The sequence below is a fragment of the Miniopterus schreibersii genome, assembly GCF_964146895.1.
Source record: "Miniopterus schreibersii genome assembly, chromosome: 4".
NCBI lineage: Eukaryota > Metazoa > Chordata > Mammalia > Chiroptera > Miniopteridae > Miniopterus > Miniopterus schreibersii.
In genome coordinates, this window is record NC_138105.1 from 12657924 (window position 1) to 12683074 (window position 25151).

Consider the following 25151-nt stretch of genomic DNA (forward strand, 5'->3'; position numbering starts at 1 on the left):
TTACTCTTTTTTCCCCGATCGCCGATAAAATGCACAGATAAAGCTGAGCTGTTCTGTATGTCAGAGCCCAGGTTGCATTCAATTGACCGTATTCCGGAGCCCAAGGTGGGAGAGACCTGGAGCCTGCCGGCGGGCAGCAGCCCAAACTCCAGCCCCCCCAGCCCCCCGGCCCCCCGGCCCGGTTCCCGCAGCTCCCCTCCCCCTCAGCCCGCTGGCGGCCCATTGGCTGTTGCCATGCCAACCAGCAGCTGCCGGGCGGGCGGCTCGGCCGCCGCAGGGGTGGGGCCGTGGGGGAGGGGCGCGCGGGCGGGGCGGGGGGCGGCGCCTGCTGCCCGTTCCGGCCGCCGCCGAGCTCACCCCATCCTCCGGGAGGGAGGCGGCCCAGTGGCGATGCGCGTGTCGCCGCCGCCGCGCCTGCGGACGCTCTAGCGGGGCTGGAAGGGTGGCTCCCGTTGGCACCATCGCCAGCCAGAGACGGAGGGAGGAGAAAAAAAAAAACCCAAAAAAACAACAACCCGAAACCCCAGCAGCCGCTGCCGATGTTGGGTTCGGAGGCTGCATCCGACTCGCGCTCCGGGAAAATGGGTCCAGTTTGCATCGCTGCCCCCGTTCTGCAGCTTCTCCGGGTCTCGGCGTGGTGAGTAGGCGGCCGCGCGGCGCCCGGGGGGCGCAGCCGGCTCCCGCGGGGCGCGCAGACCTCCGGGCCTGCTCGGAACAATGACTCCCTCGGAGCCGGAGAGGGAGGTGGGGGGACGGGTGGGGAGGGAGAGGGGGCAGGCTGCCAGGACGCGAGAAGGGAGGCATCCGCTCCCGTTTGCTTTCTTTTTTTTTTTTTTTTTTTTAAATGATGCTCTGATTTGATCCTGAGCTGGCTCAGGATGCAGAGCGGGCCACTTGGTTCCTGCCCTTCCAAGCTTAGCAGCAGACTCAGGGGCTGGGGACAGCGCTCAGGAGAAATGGGTGGCGTTTGTGGCTCCCCCCTGCAGGGCTGGGCCTTCCTGGGAAACACAGTCGCTGCCTGCTGGGCTTCCCTGCCTGATGAGAAGGTGGCTTTGCTCACCCCCTTCAGTGCCCGGAATTTAGCGCCCTGTTCCAGATTCTCATGTGCTCCTGTTGAGACACCATTGGCTGGGGACAGTGTCATTTTTCGTGCCTAGATGTGATTGTGAAGAGCCCAGTGTATACTCCGTGGATATGCAGATCATCTATACACGTTACTTAGCATTTTGGAGTGCCTTTATGGAACGTATTTATGGGCAGAGCGTTCTTTGCAGTCATTTTTATGGGTTATAAATGCCCTTGCGTGCCTGGAGGTAATGGGATGTTCTTGAAACTGTGCTTCTGGTTTGTAATATCATTCATTGACTTCATCTGGATTAATGTGAGATTTATTCTTGCGATTGCCCCTCAGTTTTGTTGTGACCAATTAGGACAGATGCCTATCATTTAATGTGTATGGGAGCCCCGGTTGCGAATCCGTAGGCTGCCTCTTTTCTTTATTTTTAATTAGGTTTGTGGGGGTTGATTTGAGAGCCCTGACTTGACAATGATGGGAAAGGGAGGCGGCTCGTGGTATTATTTCGTGCACAGCCTCTCGCCAAATGATTGTGGAAACAAATCAGTTTTCTTGAAATTCTACCCCAACCCCTTCACGTCCGTGCCTTATGTCCGGGAAAGGACAGGCGAGCAGGGCCTATTAAATAGAAGGGCTATTTTATTTAATAGTGCTGCTATTTGCTGTTCATTCCTTCAGTATCGGGCACCATTTTAGAGTTCTCTCAAATGCTGTATTGTAGATTCACATCTTTAGGTGGCTAACTAGGAAAGTGGGATTGTTTTGAAAGATCTAGGTATTTCCTAAGTACCCTAGCCATTTCCAAATTAACCTCTTACACAATGAAATGCAATAAGAGAGAGCAAAGCTCAGCCCAAGAATGTGTGGCTTGTAGCCTAAATGGGGTGGAGGGGTGGTTATTGTAGTTTACAAATGCTTGCTGGGATCTGCTTGACCTTTTAGTATGTCAAGGCTTTAAGGCAGCCCAGGATACTAAAGATGCCTGAGATGAGTAGGGTACAGGGCTCCATTACCACCCAGGATAATGGATTTCATTGAATTAAAGCCAGAAAAATCCTTGCAGGTAAAAAGTGTGTTAGTAGTGTTACATTCATCACAAGGACTAGTTTTATCCATCGATCTTCTCTCTAACAGTATCACTGTCAGAGCAAACATTTTTTCAGTGTAAAATATCCCTATTTTTGTTTCAATTTTTCATTTTATTTGACCTATTGTCCCCCTTTATTTAAAAATTTTATATGTATTTGAATCAGGTTTATATTTAATTTCTCTGAGAATAAATGCCCTATTTGGTTTATATATGGGAAGACCCTTTAGAGACTTTAATGTGAAGAATGCATTTAATATGCTTATGGTATGTCATATATTATTATATAGATTCACAACTCTGTAAAGTGATGCTACCATGTGCCTAATTATGACAACTATATAAAGTTGGGCAAGGAAAGGTCCTGGGCTTGTATGTCATATCAAAATTTTAACACACTGCATCCTGAATTTTTTAATGATAACTTTTGACCTCCAAAAATTATAATGTTAGATATATCTACAGTAAGATTTAAAGAATTGAGACATAGTTGACTCTGTTTCATGCAATGAAAATAGGTATCTTGGGGCTTTGTTTTATTTCCTTTGTGTTGACTTTTCATTGGGATGTGGTTTTATAGGTGAAGTTGGAACAATTTGAGCAGAGGCAAATCACTGTAGGCCATGGACTCAGAACTAACAGTCATATGTTTCATCTATGTGTTCAGACCATGATGGGAATCCAGGTCTATATTTTAGTCCCACAACTTGAGATGATTACTTGGCCTTCTCAGAGGAGCCACAGAAAAGTGAAGCATGTTTAAAGGGCTACAAGTTGAACTCTTAAAAAAGAATAAGGAAACTAGGATTATTATGTTTGGAGGAAACTGAGAGGGGACAATTATTTGCTTTAGAAGAGCTGAGGGTTTGGACGTAGGGCATTGCTTCTTGCTATTTTTTGGAACCTAAAATATGGTCACTGGGATTCAACTGCATTAGGAGGAATGAAGATTATAAATACAAGATGTAGAGCTTCCGGACAGCAAATGTGAGTGGTCAGCTGGGTCACCAGATAGGGCCGTGAATTCTCTTTTCATCAAAACCTCCATAAGTATGACCTAGACATGGATTTATTTGGGATGGACTAGATTCTTTCTCAAAAACTTCTCTGACTTTTTCTAAACTGTCCGTTTAAGAATGTGTTTTAGTACTTTAACATCATGTCCTTCTACACCTGAAATAGTAAGACTTCATTTTGTAATGGGCTTTTAAATGACAAAATCTGGATTTTTAAAAAATATATATCTTTATTAATTTCAGAGAGAGGAAGAGAGAGAGAGAAACATCAATGATGAGAGAGTCACTGACTTGCTGCCTCCTGCACGCCCCCTACTGGGGATGGAGCCCGCAGCCCGGGCATGTGCCCTGACTGGGAATCGAACCTCGACGATCTCTTGGATCCTAGGTCGATGCTCAACCTCTGAGCCACGCCAGCTGAGTAGAATCTGGAAGTTTTTAAAGAAATCAGTTGATCATCTGCAGGGAGACATGTATGTGTCATCTTGTCAGGATGCAGGGAACTGAACACTGGCCGCTTCACAAGAGTCCTTTCCCAGCAACATTATGGAATGTGATGCCTTATAGCCATTTTAAAAATATCCCCTTCTGGGTGGCTGATTTTGAAAAATGAAATGGGGTTTTGTGGGGTCAACATACAAAATAATTCAAGAGCCATCAAGTTGATGACACACAAAAACAAAACATGGAAAAGGTACATTCTAGCCATGGCCATTGTGGCTCAGTTGGTTGGGTTCATCCTGTGCACGGAAAGGTTGCTGGTTGGACTCCTGGTTGGGGCACATGCCTGGGTTTCGGGCTCAATCTCCAGTGGGGGGCGTGCAGGAGGCAGGAGACCAATGTTATGCTCTCACATCAATGCTTCTCTCTCTCCCTTCCTCTCTCTCTAAAAATCAGTAAACTATTCTTTTTTTTAAAAAAAAGATACATTCAAGTTATTGTTTAAATGTGCTGTTTAACAGCAAATTAATTTTATTAATTATCTTTTTCTCAAACACTGTCTTGGAAATCCTATTCTTCTTGTTGGGATAGTGAATATTTTGACTGGTATTTAAACTTTAAAACCTGTTTTAATTGGAGTAAAATGCATTATCTGATTTCTCACTTTGTGATAGGATGTTCCTTATTTCTTCAAGTGACCTCAAAACATATTTCAGTTTTATGTACATGCTTCAAGTCCCCCTCAGGGTGACTTAGAAAGTATCTGGAGAGTCAAAACCATGATCTTCATTTCTCATAGGTTTATCAAAAGATTAATGTTTTTTTCTCCACGGTTGGAGCCTAAAAGAAAACCAGATTTATCATGGAAGTTTCAACATAAATAATTCGACATTTGGTTTTTACTGAAATAAATAAACCAGATTTATACTTGGGTGTTATTCTGAGAGGTCAGTTATAACTCACCTCTTCAAACTGAAAACACATCTTTCAGATGAAAATGTGTTTTCAAACAAGAAAAATTAATTAACTGAAAAACAACTATTTGTAGAGCTCTTATATGACTGGCAAAATTTGCATATGCTAGCAACAGAGTTGGTTTGGAGAATATAAGATGTACACAGGTGAAAGCGTTAATGACAAAAATAATGCATCTTATATTCATCATTAACGCCTTATATTAATATAATCTTTTGTAGTTCTCAGTCACTTTACAATGTTTTATTTTTAACTTTTATTCCCCCAAATTCTATCACTGTAACTATTTTAAATAAGTGGAAACAGTCAAAGAGGTTAGACTTGTTGAAGTTTGGGTTAAGTAAATGGTCCAACAAAGCTGGACTCCAAATCTCATGAGCCCAAATCTGCCATATAAGAAAATGTAACAGCCCGGCAGGCGTGGCTCAGCGGCTGAGCGTTGACCTAGGATCCAGGCGACCGGGGTTCGATTCCTGGTCAGGGCACAGGCCCGGGTTGCGGGCTCGATCCCCAGTCAGGGGCGTGCAGGAGGCAGCCGATCAGTGACTCTCTCATCATTGATGTTTTTCTCTCTCTCTCTCCCTCTCCCTTTCTCTCTCTGAAATCAATAAAAAAAGAAAGAAAATGTAACAAATTATCTTGCCAATTTGAATTTTTAAATATCAAATATAGTAAATCTGCATTAAATGTGCCTCATTTTTTTTTTTTTAATATTTCAGGTGCCATGATTTGTTCTTTGGCCATATTGAGTTGGTCCAGTAGACTAAGTACACATTTAGGGTATCAGACCAAAAAGAAAGGGTGCGTACAAAAATTGTTTTGGAGAAAATTTGGGATTTCTAATATTTCAGAAAAGCAGAGAAGACTCAGAACTTTGTTGGGCTGATGTGCACTTATTTTATGACTAAGCACTATTTTTATTTTTAATGAGAGGTTGGGAGGTAACATAATTTTATTCTGTGCTTTGCACCTTGAAAGAACTTCGCCATACCTCCTACCTATATGTTCTAAATATCTTTCCACCCACATGTTCTTGGAAATAAAAATGACATTAAGTAATAAATAAGTGTACATCACTTCAACATCTTCCTAGTATTTTCCCTGGACAAATACTTTTACACTTTTCTGAAATATCAAAAGTCAACTAAGCACCGTTCTCCAAAACATTCTCATGTCGGTGTCTCCCTTTCTTGGCGAAGGCCCCGGCACATACTTCTGTTTGGTGACTCCGTGCTGGCCAAAGAGCAGACTGTGCCGTCTGGACTCTCATTCCACGTTGATTAGCCTGCGGTACATGTGAGATGTCACACCAAAGACATTCAGCTTTAAGTCAGTATCACCAGTACCATTAAAGTTTGTCTCTGAAAGGCTTTTTTTTTTAAAATGTATTTTAAAAATACATGCTCATTTTGAGGGAAAAAGAAAAAACAGATAATACAGAAATATTTAAAAAGGAAATCACCCTTAATCTTACCATCAAGAAATAATTCCTCTTAGCATTTTAGAATATTTCCCTCTATAGCCGATCAGTGACTCTCTCATCATTGACGATTCTATCTCTCTCTCTCCCTCTCCCTTCCTCTTTCTGAAATCAATAAAGATTATTTAAAAAAAAAAAAAAAAGATATTTCTCTCTAGATTTTTTTTTTTCTGTATGACACTATAAACATACTCAGGAATACAGTTTCATAAATAGGGCCATATTCTATGCATTGTTCTGTAGTTCTTTTACCGTGTCAATGAAATATGTCTCTACTAAAATTTTAATCGCTGTGCATTTTTCTTGATGATTCAAGATGTTTTTTCCCCCACTTGGGGCTCTTTACACTTTGCTTTAAATACTTATGATACAGGTAGAGCCTGCTGATTTACAGCAGCTGTGAGTCGAGCATTATTTTCAGGCAATGTGAGATCTGTTACCCAGACTTACCAATACCTCTCACAATGGGCATTAAGTTAACCTCAGTCATCTCTTGTCTGCTGGTTATGAATGAGTTTAAAGCCCAAGTCTGCAAAATCTCTGTTTGGGTCACTAGGAATTTCAGCAGGAATTTCTGTGCATGCATCACCAGCAATCACAAAGCCAAACCCAAACATCTCTTTCAGATTCATGTTCTTTTTCCTCAGTACAGTAGTGGCATCCTGCAGTCTTAACCTCTGTGACCAGCTCAACTCCTTTATGAAAAGATATTTTAGTACATACATTAGCTGTCACATGACTTCTCAGACTAAACCGAGATCTATTTTTGGTATGTATATTCCTTAAACCTGTATATATTTTATCTTTTCATATTTTATATATATATATTTTTTATTGAAGTGTAGTTGACATACAATGTTATGCTGGTTGCAGGGTTGTGAAATGGTGATTCTACATTTATATACCTTATGATGTGATTATCACAATAAATCTTAACCATCTGTCGCCACACAAATTTATTACCGCCTCATTGCCCATGCTGCACATTTCGCCCCATGACTTATTTATGTTAAAACTGGAAGCTTATACCTATTATTCCCCTTCGCCTTTTTCATCCATTCCTGTCGCCCCTTCCGTCGGGCAACCGTCGGTTTGTTCTCTGTGTCTATGAGCCTGTTTCTGTTTTGTTTTAAACGTGCGTATGGTTTTTAACTGAAGCCCAGTCATCAGACCCCTCCCCTTTTAAAATATGAATAGTTGGGTTCTTCTTATGCTTTAAGCGTGAGCTTCACTACGGCCCCTTGTAGCGGTCCATGTATATGTGCACTGTGTTTCCTTCATCGCATTCATCAGAGGTGTCCTTGTAGACAATCTAGCTTTTCGCTAGATTGTAAGTGCTATGAGAGCAGCAGACAAGACAGTTAATAACAGATGCTCTGGCACAACACATGTGCTCAGTAAATACTGGTTGAATGAATGAATGAATGAATGAATGAATGAATGAATGAATGGACTGACCTCCGGCCTAAGATTGTAGAAGAGCCTTTTCTCCAGTAGTTCCTTGCACTGTTCGCACCCCTTTCCCCCATCACCTATTATCCCTTCTGTGCCCTGTACCGCCTCCCCCCCCCAGTCACCACGCTGCTGTCCATGACCATGAGGTCTCGCTCATTTTTTTTGTTTTGCGCAATCACCACCCCCCCCCAGCTGTCTGCCTGCTCTCTATCTATGAGTCTGTCTCTGTTCTGCTTCGTAGTTCAGTTTGCTCATTAAGTCCCACATAGGAGTGAAGTCACATGCTATTCTCTTACTCTGGCTGCCTTATTTCACTGAGCATAACGCTCTACGGGTCCGTCCATGCTGATTTGGGCTGTGAAGATAAAACGGATTTTGTATCCATATATGTGATACTCTCGGGATTTTAAATTGTGATGAAAGAAAACCAAAATTTTAAAGGTAACAAACGTCCTTAAACATCCATCATTAAAAATTGTACGCTATATGCTCTGACGTAGATAAGAAAAACTGTGGACAATTCTTTTCTTCCCTTGTGGTTCCTCTTACTCCCTTTCAGAAGGAACTACAAGTCAGAAATGTGGACACCCTTATGAGAATACCTTTGGTTTCAGTGTAATTTATTAAAATAAATTAGTAATTTAATCAATATCAGCATCAAATTACATGATACACCCTCATAGCTATTTTACTATTCTAGAAATCCACCCTAATAAAGCCACTCATCATAAACAAACCATTTCTTCATATCTATGTCCAAAAATCAAGCTGAAACAGAAATTGGAGTAATAACCTCACTCAAAAGATCAATTAAGGCAGCACCTTGCTTTCATGAAAGTTTTGAAATCAAATATGAACAGAAGAACTTGGAAGAGTGAGGTGTAGTTGGCAAATACGGGGAAATGTCTTTAAACCAACGGGAACAGCCACCTCCATAGGTGCCTAACCTGCTAATACAGTTGAACTCAAGTAGGAGGAGAAAGTCTTTGTTCCCTTTCTATGAATCTATATCAAGGTCATTGACTTGACATTCTGGAGTCCAACTGCAAATAAAATCTCCACAGAAGACCAAATCGAAGTTTTATTGATGCTATCTGGTCTGAAAACAATTCATTGGCATTATTTTCAAGAAGGAAATTTTGCTGAGATCATCGTGATTCTAAAAAAGCCTTGTGAGCACGTGCGTAAGAAAAGAGGGTGATATTTTCATCGTGCCTTGTGTTGCAAGCTGGGAAATTTCCCCTGGAAAAGCCTACCCATGATAACCACGATGAAAATGTAAACCATGCAAATGTTTCTCACCCACGTTTCTTCCCTGGCCCGCTCTTGTGCGGCATTTCATGGAGAGAGGTACCTTCCACAAATAAGCTAAGTTCTTCCACTATAGTCATTACTGATCCATATTTAAGTCCCCAAAACTATACATAGGTGAGATAGACATAATTTGAACGCATATTTTAAAACAAAAATTGTTTTTTTAAATGCAAGAATACTGATGGAAACAACTAGAGAGACTACTTTAAATAAGTACCATTCCATGAAATACAGGATATGGTGTCATTCTACCAATAAACCACTAAAAGAAAAGCAAGATAATTGATAATATTTTCTTTAATGAACAACAACTAACCTGGAGAGTTTATGTTAAAAAATCAACACTGAATTCACAAGATTCTAATTCTGCCAATAGGCACTGACAAGCCAGAGGGAAGGACTTAGGTGTTTTGAAGACGTTGCAGATCCCATGTCGCCTGGATGATTCGGATCGTGAGAACAGGTCCCCGGCAGTCACTGGGGTTCCCTATTCTCCACTCTCCACTCTGGTTATCTAGACCCTGGGGAAGGTACTACTCGTACTTTATTGGCTGAGTCTTTGTCCCTGCATCTCTCAAGAAGGAATTAAGTGGTAGTTAATTAGCCATAAAATGAATTTTGAATTTTAGAAAACATGACATTTTTTGCTGTATTAAGGAAAACATTTGAATTATGACTTATTTTTATTTTTAAAGCATACCCCTAGTCAACTTTGCAGAAAGGGAACATTTAGCCACCTTGCTCTCTTCTTGCTAGGTTGCCCATATTTTGGGCTCCACGGGGCACAAGGCTACACTCTGAAACAAGAGAAAGGGAAATATTAGCCTTCAACGGAGACATTGATTTTTCCACCGCTGTGCGACCTTCAGGTTTCCGTCCTTTGTAGAGCCCAGTCTCCAAATGCATGCTGAAACACGCCTGATTCATACTAATGCTCCTAACTGGACAGGTTTGATACCCATATTGTCCAATCTCTTCTAGCTGTGGTATATGATTTTATGTTTTTCTTCTGTCTTTCTACTTAACAGTTTTTGAAATCTAACTAAATGGTTCAGACAAGGACCCCAGAAGGCAGTAAAGAGACAGGATTAATATTTCTAGTCAGTCACTGGTCGTTTGCTTACTGAACTTACACTAACATTTGTATAGTTTGAAAACAGTAATGGCCTAAATTTATTTTATATAATCCTCTTGCTTTGAAACATCAATCTTTGGCTGTACAGTCAACTGTAATCTAAGCAGGATCGATCTGCTCTCAGCTCTCACGGTGCCATCACCTCCCACATTCTCGACGCCCTTAAATGCTGTTTGACTAACACAGGGCCCTTTATGACTGAGGGTAGCTAATGAAATAGTGCAAAAGCGTTTTGTCCAGGAGACAGTAATTTTGCAAAACAGCGCCCTCCCTTGGGTCAATCTGAAAAATATTTCTGACTTGATGCTGACTCATCTCTTATCGAGAAGAATTGGGGATAGCCATCGTTTCACATTTTCTTTCTAATTCAAAGAAAACAACTTACTTCAACACTGGATGGGCTAGCTCTGACCTCCTTAATAGCAAGGATATCTGAGGTGCTCTGTATATAACAAGTATAAAAAGAAGAAAACAGAACCACTTACTTTTTTTTCTAAGTTACCCAGAGAAAAAGGCAAAAGAGCTGAATTCTTTGAGCCTATTACATATATATCAGTGTTTTCACCGTGTCCCTTTGTGCAGCCCTGGCGGCGGAAGCACAGTTTTTCCCACCGGGAAGAGAAATGAAGCCCAGAGAGGCTGCACTTTGCAGCCAGAGCCGCCCAGCCGGGGAGTGGGGAGCTGAGGTCGAAGGAAGGGCTGGGCACCTAGCACAGGGCCTGGAAGCTGGAGCTTGGTGGGCTGGGCCCACCTCGGGGAAGTGCTCGTAAACGTGTAGAGAGTTTGTAAACAACAATATAAATGCTTCCTGCACAATATTTTTAAAAACATATTTGTATTCAAAATTTTATAGTTTTGATATTTCAAAAACCAGCTGAGTTATCTGTCTCCTCTTGGAAATCAAGACAGTCAGGCATCACCAGGCCCTCATCTTCTGGCAGACACATCTGGAGCTGGTAACGGGCATTCCTGCGGGTGGGCATTGTGCTCTATAGGGGCCCTGCCTTGACCCCCAGCGCCCCTGCGCCCTCATTTGATTTGCGTTAGCTCTCTGGCCCTTGAGGCGACTGGGGTTTTGACCCTGGTTTAGCTCATAGTTAAGCATGGTTTTTGCTCCTCAGGGAAACATTCGGATTTCATTAACATAGAAGCTGAAATGGGTGTAAAGTCTAATCCAGCAGATAAGCTTTTGATACAAATGAACTATTTGCATGAAATGTAATGGTGCCGATCTGGTTTGGGGGCAATCACAGTGACATTTTTTACAGTTTGCTTCAGGAGTTTTCTCTTGTGCCCCATGAATTATTTGTTTTTGTCTCTCTTTTTTTTAAAATATGTTTTTATTGATTTTTTTTTTTTTTTTAGAGAGAGAGGAATAGAGAAGGGGAGAGAGAGGAACATTGATCAGTTGCCTCCCTCAGCACGCCCTGGCAGGGGACTGAACCCGCAACCTGGGCTTGCGCCTTGACCAGGAATCGAACCAGTGACCTTTTGGTGCACGGGAAGATGCTCAACCACTGAGCCACACTGGCCAGGGCTTGTCTCTTTTATAATTAGTAAGCTAAGGCATTTTCCACAACAATTAATGTGTTTAATACTTTATTTTACAAGTTACAAAGAACTTTTGAAATCTCACAAGCATATAGATAGAAAAGATATTATATACTATGTTTATTATATTACATTATGTTATGTTATATTATTTATAACTATCCTCAGGGTAAAGTTCAGAGAGTTTACCTATATTCAGCATCACATATCCACTAAGAGAAAAAAAAGTATAGAACTTGAATCCAGATTTTTTTACTTGAGAATTTTCTTGTTTGTCTTATAAGATGCTGCCCCAAACAACCAAAGGATGCACCAGTGGTGTGAATCAGGGCCAGGGAATTATGACATGGTCCGACCTGGCTGTAAGTCCTGCCTCGGGCACTGGGGTAACTTAGCCTTCGGGTGTCCTCACCAGGTCCTTCCTTTCACATACAGCTAGTGGGTATGTGTCTGTATATGAAACAACTAAATAAACCAAGAGCTTTGGTGGGGGGTGCGAATAAATAGCTGCCACATGGGAATCATTATCGTCATTACCGATGCCATAAAAGCCTAACAAGGTCCTTAGAATAGAAGGCATTCATAGATGCCAATTATTAGCCCTACTCCCTGTCCAAAAGGAACTTACATTTTTAAAAGGACCAGACTTAACTAGAATATTAACGCACTGAACACTTACATGGAATGCATAAATAGCACCACCGTTCCCAGCAGAAGTCTGTGTTTTTGAGGACTGACCACTGTGGCTTCTAGCCAACGGGCCCAAACTACAGATGCGCATGTTGAGGAGAATGGCTTTGGATCAGTATCCACTCTCTTCTCTCTCGCACTAAGTTATATCTTTCAGTTGATGAGCCAACTACAATAATGTTTATGTTAGTAAGTAGACATTATTGAGGCATAGCAATCTGATTTTTGGACTAAATGTAGGTTTAGAAGTGTCTAAGAAAAATTTTCCAAAACATAGTTGACATTAATGTTAGTTGTTGTGTGGGCTTTTATTTTACTGCGCTGCCTCGATGCCAAGCATGGCGCTGAGATTGTTGCATGCCTTGCACCACACACTTTGAAGAAGGGAATGGCATCCCTATCTTACGCGTAGCTAAACTAAGGTTTACTTAGGTAAAGCAATTTAATGCTTACTCAAGAGTATTTCACTAATAACCGATAGAGCCAGATTCTGAACTCAAGCCTGTCTCACTCCAAAGTCACTCTTAACTAATAAGCTACAGCTCTTCCTCTTGTTATGAAAACTTGATTGTGCTCCTGAAAGTTAAAGTAAATGAAGGGAAGGCACACATATATTTACTGTTGTTGTTGTTATTAATCAAGCCCTCATGCTTGCTAAGTGGAGGATAGCAACACTGCTAAAATTTTCATTCAAGAGCGAAGTTCTCATAAGCAGTTTCCTCAGTGAGGAAATAAATCAGGAGCTGCATGATTCCTACGCCTAAAATAAGCCACTTGAAGACTTGTGTTTAAATACCTATTAGGAGAGCATGTCTGAGTTGTGTGTACTTGTACACTGTAATACAGGATTTTCATTTTAAAACAAAAGTTTAAATAGGAATTCAATATATTTTAAAAAAAAGAAAATTACTTAACTACCCTTCTGACTTTTTTCAAGCAATAAAAAAGCAAGAAAACATTTTTGTTCTGTGTTTTTGACAGTTCTTAAACTATGAACATTTTCTTTTGCTCTGAAGAGATTCAGAGAATAGTTTTACTGGCATTTCTTCTCTGGAAAATATCCCCAACTGCAAAATGACTGAGCAGCGCACACCTCAGAACTTAATGCCACGAATAATACAGTTTCTGTGTACTTGCAGCTTCCATGGTGCAAAATTCAACGCAACTGAAGACTTTCGTGTTTGAATCTTTTGCCTAGAGTGAATAGCAGGAGGTTTGATAAGAGTAGGATTTGGTGAGGAAACAGTGAAACCCTGATTTGCTTTTCTCTGTGTGTAGGTCAGCTGTCCATGATAAGTTCATTGTGACCTATCGCAGCTGTGGAATACAGTGGAGCCCTTTAACAGGACATTGTAGAAGAAGGTTTAGTGACCTAGGGAAATATGTAAGATGTGCCTTTTAAGTTAAAAAAGGTCAAAAGTCAAAAGATGTGATTTAATCCCAATTTCATGAAATGGGGAAAAATTATACAAACATACTTGCATTTTTCAGAAGGACCAACAGAGTGTAAATCAAAATATACCAAGGAGTATTTATTATAATATATTAACAGGGATAATTAATTCTGGATGGTAAGTTTATGAGAAATTTCTTCATTGAGTTTTTGGTGTTTTCCAAATTTACTAGAATGCATTTTCTTTAATTAGCAGAATGTGGTGAATGTTTTTAAATGAGAGCTTTTGTCATCAAAATTTTGAAATCATCCACTAACCCAAATATTTAACTAGTTAGAGTGACTCTTCAAAGCTTCTGAGAGCTGGGAGTTCCACTCTCTGTGGGCCAGAGGCTCACACCGGTGTCCTTAGACAGCCACAGTGCTCCTGATGAGGCAGAGAGAGAGGTGAGGCTGGCATAGGGCCCGGGCTCTCTGTCCATAATGCCCATTGCATGTACTCCTAAAGTTTTGAGAAAGAGATCCTGTCACAAAATCGATTGAAACCCAAGGACGTAATTGATATCATTAATACCCTATGTGCCAAAATATCTAATTCCTTTAAACACGAACATTTTCAGTTTTCACTTGGGTTTTCATCTTATTTTCACCAGCCTCTAGTGGTTTCAGATCACAGTACTCATTAGGATCAGTGTTAATGAGACAAAACGCCAAGCTTAACTCCACGTGATTCAGTCAATTTGTTTTTTACGAAAGACCCCAAAAAAGGGTAATTAGGTGAGAGAGCCAAAATCCACACACATGATTCAAAATTCTGACTTTTCTCCTGCTCAGTGGTAGACAGTTATTTCTGTCACGAAGGGCCTGCGTACACTGCGGCTGCCCTGTGTAGTTTCAGATGAAGTGACATTTTTGTGTTCTTGAGCCCCGTGACGGTGATGGTGGTGGTGATGATGCTAAGGAAGGTGACACTTCATGCTTCGAGGGCGGGGTCAGGAGTTGCACAGCTCCAGGGAGGGCTGTGTGAACGACATCTGCCAGAGCTGTGCCAAGGAGCAGCGCTGACCTGGCATCCGCTGTGTGCCAGGCGAAGTCCTGAGCACTTTACAAGGGTGACACCTCCGGGTGGAGGTCCTGCTGTACCCGCTTCTTACCCCTTCGGCTGAGGAAACAGAGAAATGTTCAGCCAGCTAACAGATGGTGTACTGCATGGTTTCCGAGTGCTTGTTTTTATACTAAGTGATCAGCGCCCTATTCTCAAAAGGTTTCTAGAGCAGTAAGGGAGACAGGTAGGTCTATAAACAAAGAGTTGACAATAAAACATGGCAAATATTGTAAAGGTTTGCCTTTCTCACTTAGCCACCAAAAATGGAAAATTGAATGCCTTACCTCTTGCCATCAGGATATAGCCTTATTTAAGCTAAATGGTATTTGTTCTTTTTTTTTTTTTTTCCTTTAATTGATTTGAGAGAGAGAAACAACTATTTGATTTTCCACTTATTTATGCATTCATTGGTGGTTTCTTGTATGTGCCCTGACCAAGAATTGAACTTTTAGCCTTGGTATATTGGGACTATGCTCTAACCAACTGAGCGACTCAGCCTGGGCCTATTAGTTCTTTACTGAAGAAATAAAAACAGAATGTGAATGATTTTTAGTGACTGTTTCCTGTTGCTATACATTACACATTATCATACTGGACATTAGATCGTATATTTTAATACTATCTGACCAAAGCCATCTCCATTGATAAATCTTAAGATAACTCAAATATCTTATGTCTTACATGAATTACTAACGGAAGGTTATCTTTTTTCCTTCATGACGTCACCTGGGGAACCTGTTCAGTTAGAAACCAGGGATATATGTAAAGGTTTCAAATTAAAAGAGAAGTATAGTATATTCTTCAAACCAAATGCAAATAAATATTCTTTACATGTGTGGTTCTGATTTTAATACAAAGGAAAATTAATTCTAACATCTGTAATGCGTTTTTCTACGTCGGGTATGTGTGGAAGAGTAGAGGGCGGGGAACAGACTCAGTGCCCAAGGTACAGTAGCAGCAGCATTTAGACACTGAAACTATGCCAAGCGACACGGGGGCCTTGCTCGGAGAACATAAGGGCATTTGCAGCTTGGGTGTCAAACATCTGAAACCGTGTACAGGAACGCTTGGTGAAGGACATCAGTCAAAGGGTATTGACACTGCGAATGAAGAAAAACAGTGAATTCACAAAGATTGAGCTTATTTGCCTAAAAGCGGGGGGGGGGAGGGGGCATTGTAACCTACCTTGCTTTAAAGTTAAAAAAGAACGTCACCAGTGACAGAGTCAGGCCACCATGGCCTCCTTTTCCAGAGAAGAGTGCCCAGCGTAGATTTTAAAAATAAAGTGGCCCTGCTGGGCATGCCTCAGTGGTTGAGCATCGACCTAGGATCCAGGAGATCGGGGTTCGATTCCCGGTCAGGGCACATGCCCGGGTTGCGGGCTCGATCCCCAGTGGGGGGCCTGCAGGTGCCGCGGGGAAGGGGACAGCAAGTGCGAGTGGCTTTCCGAGGGTTTTTGCCTGCTAAGCCCTCCCTGGTCTGTGAATATAAGGAGGCCATATGCACAGTTAGTATTGGAAGACGTGTTGGATCCATTGATTCCAGAAACAGTCAAGGGACTCTTTCATTATTGTTTTTCTTTGTGTTTACTACAGAAAAAGTAACCCAGAAAGTGAGGAAAAAGGTAAATCCGGAGGGAAAAGAGGTCACTGAGTATTTAATGAGAGTATTGATCCTGAGTCTCCTGTCTTCACTTTGTTTTTCCTTCTTTGAGCTACAATGATCAGTACTCCAGCCTCTGTATTAAATAGCCTGTTCTCTCTCTCCCTCCTCTCTTTCTCTCTGTCTCTGTCTCTCTGTCTCTGTCTCTCTGTCTCTCTCTCTCACTCTCGTGTCAAATGCCACTGAGGCAAAAACCTTTAAAACCCTGGCAAATCTTTTAAACTCTCTATTTCTCTTTAAGTAAAAAGAAAGCCTTGGGCTATATTACCTGCAATAAGGACCCTTCTAGCTCTAAAGATGTTTATGATTCTGTGACTGTCCCTCACATTTTCTGGCAGTCCAGTGTCCTAATAAATGCTTCGTCCCAGGGTAATAAAGCAATATCAGTTTTTTGTCATTTTTTTTCTTTCACTGTGTATAAGTGTGCGTGTATGAGAGAGAGAGGATGTTGCCGTTCAGTTTAGCAAAAGGCCATTAAATCCAAGCCCTACATCTAAAAAGCCACTGATACGGTGTTAATGTGGAATACTGCTGGGCTAATTGTCAGTCCAATGCTTAACAGTATTGAGTTCGCTTTTTCTTGACTTCAGCCCAGATACTAGATCCATAGTGCTGACGTTCAAGTACATGGTGAATGATTGACTGACAGATATTATTGAGAGGTTTTCTGGCGTATTTAAGGGATTATTATATCAGATTATTTTTAAGGACTCTTTCCGCTCAACACTATGAGTGCATGGTGAGGAGGCCCCAAGGCAGGAGCATTCTCTGTCCTATAAAATATTTACTCGTGCACGTTCAGAAAGTCACTTTCTAGATTTCTCTTTTTAGGGGCCGTGTTGGAAGCCAGCTTGCCATGTGTTTAACAGTTTAATCAAGGCATGAATATAGCTCTGCTTGAAAGAAAGAAAAATGAAATGAAAGGGTACAGGATTTTTTTTCCACACTGTCTCCCATTTCTCAGGACACCTTTTGCTGTTGTATATTGAGTCAGTAGAATTTCTCGTAAAATTAGGGAATCCCTTGACTTTAACAGGTATTCTTTCCCACTGTCTCTGTCTTGGTACCAAACTCAAATATTCCAGCTGTGATTATTTTTTTAGGGTGACCTGGTGTGATACACTGTGAAAGCACAAAACAGGGATTCCGAAATCCTGGATTTAATGTGAATTAAAATAATTATTAACACTAAATATATGCAGGAAATGAAAAGCCTAGGGTTTAGATAAGTAGATGAAGACCAGCAAAGCTGTCCTACCAGGTTCAAAGCTGTAATGATACTGACGGAAAGCCACAGATCTGGTCAAGCAAACCAGTGTGATCATATTGCCCCCATCAATAGGAAAAGAGCCGAGCTTTCTTGATGTTCTATCTACTAATAATTATGCAAATTAATATTGGGGTCATTTCTTTTTTGGAAAATATGGCCTATTGGCTTATATTCATGCATCTTTTTCTTAATTTACAAAATGAATTGTAGTAAACCATTGTTGTCATCAATTAGTATTTATTCAGTACATACTTATAATGTAATGCTTCCTAGTCTTTATAGTTATTTTTGATATACTTGCTCTTTCCATAAACTATAGATCAGTTGAAGAGTTTCATTTGTCACTTTTGCTGAATTTAATTCAATGTCCCCATCATTTATTTGTGTCTTGGCTGCAGCATCCACTGTCATCCCCGACCCCCTTCAACATTCATCTTCCTCACCTTGCTGCTCTGTTACCTGCCCCGGGCACCCAGAATGGAAGGGACCTTTGCCTGGCAGTGTGGCCCAGGGCGCACAGATGTCGCCTTGTCCGAATTCCCCCGTGCTTGTGATCCCTACCGCCCTGTTCAGGATGTCACTGCTCTCCTTATTTCAAATGTTCTCACTTTGTCTCCACAACTGGATTGAAAGGCTCTTGAAGAATTTACAATTCTCCTCATTCCAGAAGTGGAAGGAAACCTCTATTTTATGAGGCTCTCTTGTATGTCATGTACTCTGATGAGTGTTTTGCATGTTATCTCATTTAAACTTGGGAACTGCTCTGGTTCAGTTGATATTAATACTCTCATATGTCATGGAAGTCGCTAAACTTAGAGAGTCTGCCTGCTTTCCTGAGCCACACAGCTGGTGAGTGTCCGAGCATCTGCCTCTGGGCCTCTAAACGTTTTCTGTTTCACCGTATTGTCTGAGTGGTCATTTTAATGTGGTAGCTCATTTATAATTTTATTTCCGTTTCTACTCTTCCATACTCTTGCTTTGTTGGCATAGTTGAGGTAAAATGTAATGGTGGAAACATTAAATAATCAACTTTTGGTTATTTGCATTTAAATGGCCTGCCCTGTTCCTGCCAAGCTTTTCTTCCTCTCTTGGTGTCTTCCCCATGATATTTTTTTCCACTCACCAAGACTGCATTAAACCTCAAAGTGCCCAATTCATTAAACTGCTCCTCTAGCCCAGGAACAGTGTTGAGGACATAAATGCATGACTAAGCTCTCTCTATTCCCTGCGTGAAAAGCCTGCCTTCTCTTTAAATTTGAGGTTCCCCTCCACCTCCAAATTAAAACATTCCCCCAATTGTAGAGGCTCCAGACCCCAGAGACAAAAGGCAGTTAAGGAGAAGCAACGACTCCAGACTATGCTCCCTGCAGCGCCTTTTGGATACTCAGAAGCTCAGGTAACCTGACCCCAGCAGGAGACAGCAGAGCAGAGCATTTATGGAGAGAATGCTGAGTAGGAAAGGGCTCCCCTTCAACTGTGTTAGCTTAGCAGGAAGCAGGAGACAGCCTCCTAGCTGCCCCCAAATTAACTATATTTCTACAATTATTACAGCTGTACTGACAAGTAGAAAGACTGTGGGTGTTTATTAACTCCATGAAGAATTAATGCTGGGGCTGGTGCACAGAATTTATCATCAGGAGCACCGCATTGTCAAATATAGTAGCCCAGGTGTTTTGCATATATCAGAAATAACTATGTATTTGTCAGCTCTTTCTTACTGTATAACCGATGAGAGCACCTTGATTTAGGAGCTTTTTTGAGAATCTGTTACCTTAAAAAATTCTATTTATTATAAAAACAGATACTAAGCAACACTAGAGGAAGGAAGATTCCCCTGTATCTTCGTTTAACTCTTCAATTACTCATATTTCCTTCCAACCTGCCTAACACATGCGTGAGGTCAGTTATAACTAGGACGTATGTGCCTCTGTGTAGGGAGAATGTCCCAGTGGGAGAGTGTCCCATACCTGTGGAGGCCTGAGAGGAGCCTGTAGATTCTGAATCTCATTCCTCTCACCTTCTCAAGGTCTTTTCTTCTGCAATTGTATTCTTTCTCCTGAATCATCCATTTCTTTCTCTTAACTCAGTCACTGACATCAGCATATAAATAGGCTCTTGAATCTCACATCTTTAAAAATTCCTCTTTTGACCTCACATCCCGTTTAATCCCTCCCCCATTTTCATTCTGCCCTTTGCAGCAAGACTTGTTGAAAATCTGTTTCTCAATGCTGTGCACACCCACTCACCCCACACTTTCTCCTTAACTCCCTCTAGATGGCCTTCCATTCCCATCACTCCACTGAGACTGATTTGTCAAATCCCCAAGAACCTCTGTAATGCCAAATTCTAGTCTTTTTTTAAATCTTGCCTTTTCTTATCTTGACCTCTCAGATGAGACTGTTGACCAGTCCCTTTTCACTGTTTTTCCCTTCATGGTTTCTATTACTGTACACTCACTGATTATTTCTTCTGTTTCACCAGCTCCCTCTTCTCCTTTCTCGTGCCTGGTGCCTTTTCTACTTCCCACTTCCTACTTCTACTTCCCAAGCATTTGAGTCACCCAGGCTCAGTCCTAGACCTTGTTAAGCTCTCTAGTTACACTGTCCCCCAGTCATCTCATGCATTCTCATCTATAGGATGACAACTCTCATTTCCAGTCCTGACTTCTGCGAAGTCCAGACTCATATTCGGTCACCTACTTAACACGTCCACTAATGTGTTTACTAGTCTTGCAAACTTCATAGGGTCAAAGTAGAACTCTTGACTTGGGTGCATGTCACACTCACCACAAGCTCATCCTTCCCAGTCTCCATCCTATTAAAGGACATTAATCCTCTAAAAATTTCAAGCCAATTTGCAGAACTGCCCTGGAGTTCTTGCTTTGCCTGAAACCCCACATCCAATCTACGAACAATCCTATGACTTTTACCTCAAAGCATTCCCTAACGTGGTCTACTTTTCTATTTCTATTTCTGCCTTCCTAGTTAAAGCCACCATCTTCCTCTGTCCAAACCGCCTTGGTAACCCCTAGAGGGACTGCCTGCTGCTGCTCCTCTTACAGTGAATTCTTCTCACAGGAAACAGAGCAGCCCTTTGAAACGTGAGTCAGATCATAGCTCTCACTTCAGAGTCATCCAGTAAAGACAAGCTCCTTGCCCCAGTTTGCACGGCCCTGCAGATTGGCCTTGCGTACAACTTTGATATCCTCTCCTCCTGGCCTTCCTCATGGGCTCCGCCTTCTGTTCCTCAGACACTGCCACGTGCTTTTCCCTAACTGATTAGATGAAGCTGTAAATTGGGAAATAGTGGACAACGTTTCGACGGCCCCAGTACTTTGGTGTTCTCCTTATTGGTCTAGTAACATTTTAATTGGAGGAATCAAACTCTGGGGAACTGTATTATTTCCTGAATCTTGACTCAACTGTTCATTACTGCATCTGAGTATTTCACCTAAAATAAAGTCTATGATGAAAACCTTTTAGCAGAGAAATGTGTCCTTTAAAAGTTCAATAAAACACAATAGCGTTTATGCATGAGTTTAAACAAAGGCATGGCTCATATTATCGCTGGTTTCATGGAAAGGGAAACCAGAGTCCAGAGGTTACGTGATGAGTCAGATTCAGTGACAGAGGCTAGATTCACACCCAGGCCCTCTGACTCCCAGAGCCACTGGGACACTGTCCCTGACTTGGTTGACTTGTCTCATGAAATCCATAGCTTCTCAAAGGTCTTCTCTAGATTTCTGTAAAAATTTAAAGACCAAGTTTATTCCTGTGGGTAGAGAGAATAAGAAGATGTGTCCCCAATGCCACATCTTGCAGCCTCCTTTCTGCTACCAAAGTGAAGAACTTAGGCAGGGACTTCCGTCTCTAAGAGTCTCCCGCTCCCCGAGAGTCCAGGCCACCAGAGGAGAGATCTGTGGATAAGTTGTATTTTCTGTCCCAGTGGCTACTTCTGTCCTCTTGTCTTTTGGGTTCTTCAGTTGGGGTAGCAATCTTTCCTGTGAGTGGAATGTGTTCCACTGGGTGTAATCGCTGTGCAGAGCCTGCTAGCCAACCTTGAAAAGGCTTCGTACCTTTTTAAGTCACGGGGACCCTACTTTTTCTCTACAAAAACCAGTTTCCTTACTCAAAGAGCATAAATCATAGCACATATGTGAAACTGCACTGCCTCTTCCCCGTGTGAATTAAATGGCATACATCGTGGAAGAGGCCAAGTGCTCACTGTGAGTGCGCGTTATAAATGTGACAGCGTCTGGCACAGTTGCCTGAGCCCAGGGAGCACTGTTATTACCCCTTTTCCTTGCCTTCTTTCCACCCCCTGCCCTCCATGCTTCCGACGTGTCCCTTGCTGCTGCTCACCTGTGTTAACAGATGGCAAAGTCTAGAAACAGCGGCTGCCACATGGGAAGGGCAGAGCGCTGGCTGTTTATGTTGACAAGTCCTATCGGAGGACAAATGCATGCAGCCCTGCACTTCTTTGGTGACTGGATGACAGTGGGCACCTGTCCGCCCTCCTTCCCTCCTCTCAGTCCCTGTTTTCTGTCCCCAGTTTCCATTCAGTGGGGAAGCGGTCCCACAAGCAACAGTCTTAAAAAGATTTGTTAGATCTTGTTTGTAAAGCTTTTTCAATTCCTCAAACAAAAAGAAATATGAATACAGCACATCACGCTGGATAAGTTTTTTTGTTTAATGTTTTATAACCGTGAGAACTTTTCATGAACAAAACCTTTTTGAATAGCTCAGAGGGCAAAGTACACAGTAACTCTAAGGTTAAGCGGTTAGTGTTCTCATCTCTGCGCGTCCCAGGGTCAGGGGTAAGGGCAGGAGCTTCCCTATAGTTTCTTTTTGACCTTTACTGACAAATTATTTATCCTGCAGACAACACAAACGCACATTGTCTTTGATAGAATTCTTCTCTCTGACACTTCAGTCACTAAGTAAAAATATAAGATGCTTTAAAAATAGTTCTTTCAAAGCATTGTACTTCCATTTAATTCACTATAGTTGCGACGTTAGTAATCACAGCAACTCTTCTTTTTTAGAAAAACATTTAAATATTCATAAGGGGTCCTTCCTCTTGCACTGATAGACTCAGCTGTTTATGATACTTTTATAGGGATGTTTGTAAGTAACCTGTGTTTCTTTTGTTAAAGCAATATAGGATATGCATACATATGTAGGTTAATTAAACTATCTCAGTTCTCATTGTGGGGTCCCAGCTGGAATATGTCCAGTTTACTGATATGCTAGTACGAGTGACTGCTGAGACTCTTTAGCCATTAAATACTGGTACATGAACTAGTTGTAAAAAAAGATAAATAAATAAAAATTATGTGTTTTTACCACCCTAAGTCAAGTCTCCAATATATAGATGATTTGTAGAATCGTAGAATTATATACCTGAAACATAGTTCATTTTATTAACCAATGTTACCCCAATAAATAATTAAAGATAAAGAAAAAAAATTACTCTGTCTTGCTTAATTAAAAACAATCAACAAAAAATTACAGAGGCGCTGGGATAATATCAGGTTTAACTTTATTGTAAATATGTGTATAACTATTGTTGGTGTTGGGATTGCGTTTTAGGCCTTTATTTCTTCTCATTCCCACACTTTACCTGGGTGCAGGTGACCCTTTCTTGTGGCTCCTACATCTGTGTTTTCAAGACAAATTTCTGTTACCAGTTATTTCTTGGACTTATCAACTTGAACACCCATGGACCTCCCCTTTATGTCCCAAATTTCACATCAACACCTACCCAGTTCTTCAAGCCTGAATCCCTAGTGTCACCCACGGTACCTCTCCTTCATCCCTCCAGTTAATCCATTCTAAAACCGTGCTGATGTTCTCTCCACAACACCTAGATGCACCCTTATCTTTTTTTTTGGTCCTCACTGCCAGTACCCAAGTTTAGAACATCATTATCTTTTGTCTGGATTATTTCAGTAACCTTTTAACAGGTTTTTCTCGCATTTGGTTCCCTCAAAGTTCCTGGGTTTATCTAATGAGCTCATTCTTGACCATGTTAATCTGATTCTTACAAGCATTCAAGGGGTCCTTGCTGCCTGTGGAGTAAAGCTCCAACTCTGTAGTCTTAAAATCTGGACACAGTTTACAAGTCTTACATCTAAATATTTAGAGCTGCTCCTTGCCTGAACCCCCCACTCCAATGCACATGAGTACAATAGACGAATCTCAAACAAAAACATTTTATGTCTACATGCTGCTTACCTTACCTGATGACAGAGTATAGGTTTCAAAGCCCGGGCTGTCAAGTCACCCAGACCTGGAGTTGAATACAAGTTCTTCCGAAGACCAGCTCTGAAGCTCTGGTTAAATTACTTTACTTTTCTTGACCTCAGTCTTTTAATCTGAAAAATGGGCGTTTAAAACAAGTTTAACTTACTGAGTTGTTGTGAAGAATTAGATATATGTGTACTCATGGTAAACCTTTGATAGATATTAGCAGATGTTACCCCCAATGCACCTCTTCTTACACCTGAATTCTGAAACTAGCCATTCTTAAAGTTAGAGCTGAGTGGTAGCCTTTCGTGTATAGCTCTACTTGACCTAGACTTTTCCCAGCTCTGCTCCCATGAAGTCATGATTAATCATCCTTTTGTCTGTGTTCCCAGAGCATTTTGTAATCCTGCCATTATAGCATGTGTCTCAATCTCTTCTTGCTTATGGATCTGTTCCCCCCACTGGAACATAAGTGCTCACGGCCAGGGGCAATGGCTTGTTCGTTTCGTATCCCGGGACCTAGCACAGGTCCTGGCATATCACAGGCATTCGGTAATTGTTCACCAAATTGAATTTGTTAGGTTCTTTAAGCATTTCATTCCCCTCCTCGTTATACTATTTAGAGGTGGTTGTGCTTAAAATGGAAAAGATAAGCCAGTGAAGGCATTTTCTAATCTCCCACTTTTATGAAATTAACCTCAGTTGGAACCATCAAAATGATATCCAGTCCCCCAAAACCAAGAAATCTTTAAAAAAGAGAAAGGAAAGAAGGGAAACGTTGGATATCTTTAGTTCTAAAATCCCAGGGCTTGTTGGCACAGCGAGGCCAGCGTAGTTGTGTCATTGCATTAGGAGCACCACATGAATTCATTAGCCATGTGCACAATATGATTTGGGGTTTCACTCTACTCATCAAGCAGATGTTCAGACATTAGAGAATGGCTGCTGTGTTCAAGACAAAAAGCAAGTGCCTGTGCAACCCTTAGCTATTCTAAGACACATCTCCAACAGCAAATACAGTCGACTGAGCACCCAGGGACTGTGTGTTACCCCAGATTCGCCAATAATATTTACAAAGGAGTAGATTAGTGTTTCTCCCCTTGAAAAAGGTTGTTAGTCCGCAAAGGAAATTGTGAGAAGTGCCTGCCATGATTGGATTCTCTAATACTTGCTCTAGGACAAGGTCTTTGTTGTTGTTTTAATTTGGAGGTTTCATCTTTACAAAATAAGCTGGATTTCCAGCTTCTCTTGAAA

At 41.5% G+C, this 25151-nt stretch overlaps 1 protein-coding gene across 5 annotated transcripts in view; it reads left to right on the plus strand.

Moving 5' to 3' along the window:
- Positions 1-308: 308 nt before the first annotated feature.
- The window catches only part of JAKMIP2 (janus kinase and microtubule interacting protein 2), a 149278-nt gene continuing 124435 nt past the window's right edge, over positions 309-25151 (plus strand). For all 5 annotated transcript variants that reach the window (XM_081135097.1, XM_081135098.1, XM_081135100.1 and 2 more), the window contains exon 1: positions 309-637. The gene's annotated coding sequence lies outside the window, so the exon portion shown is untranslated. The remainder of the gene's footprint in view (positions 638-25151) is intronic.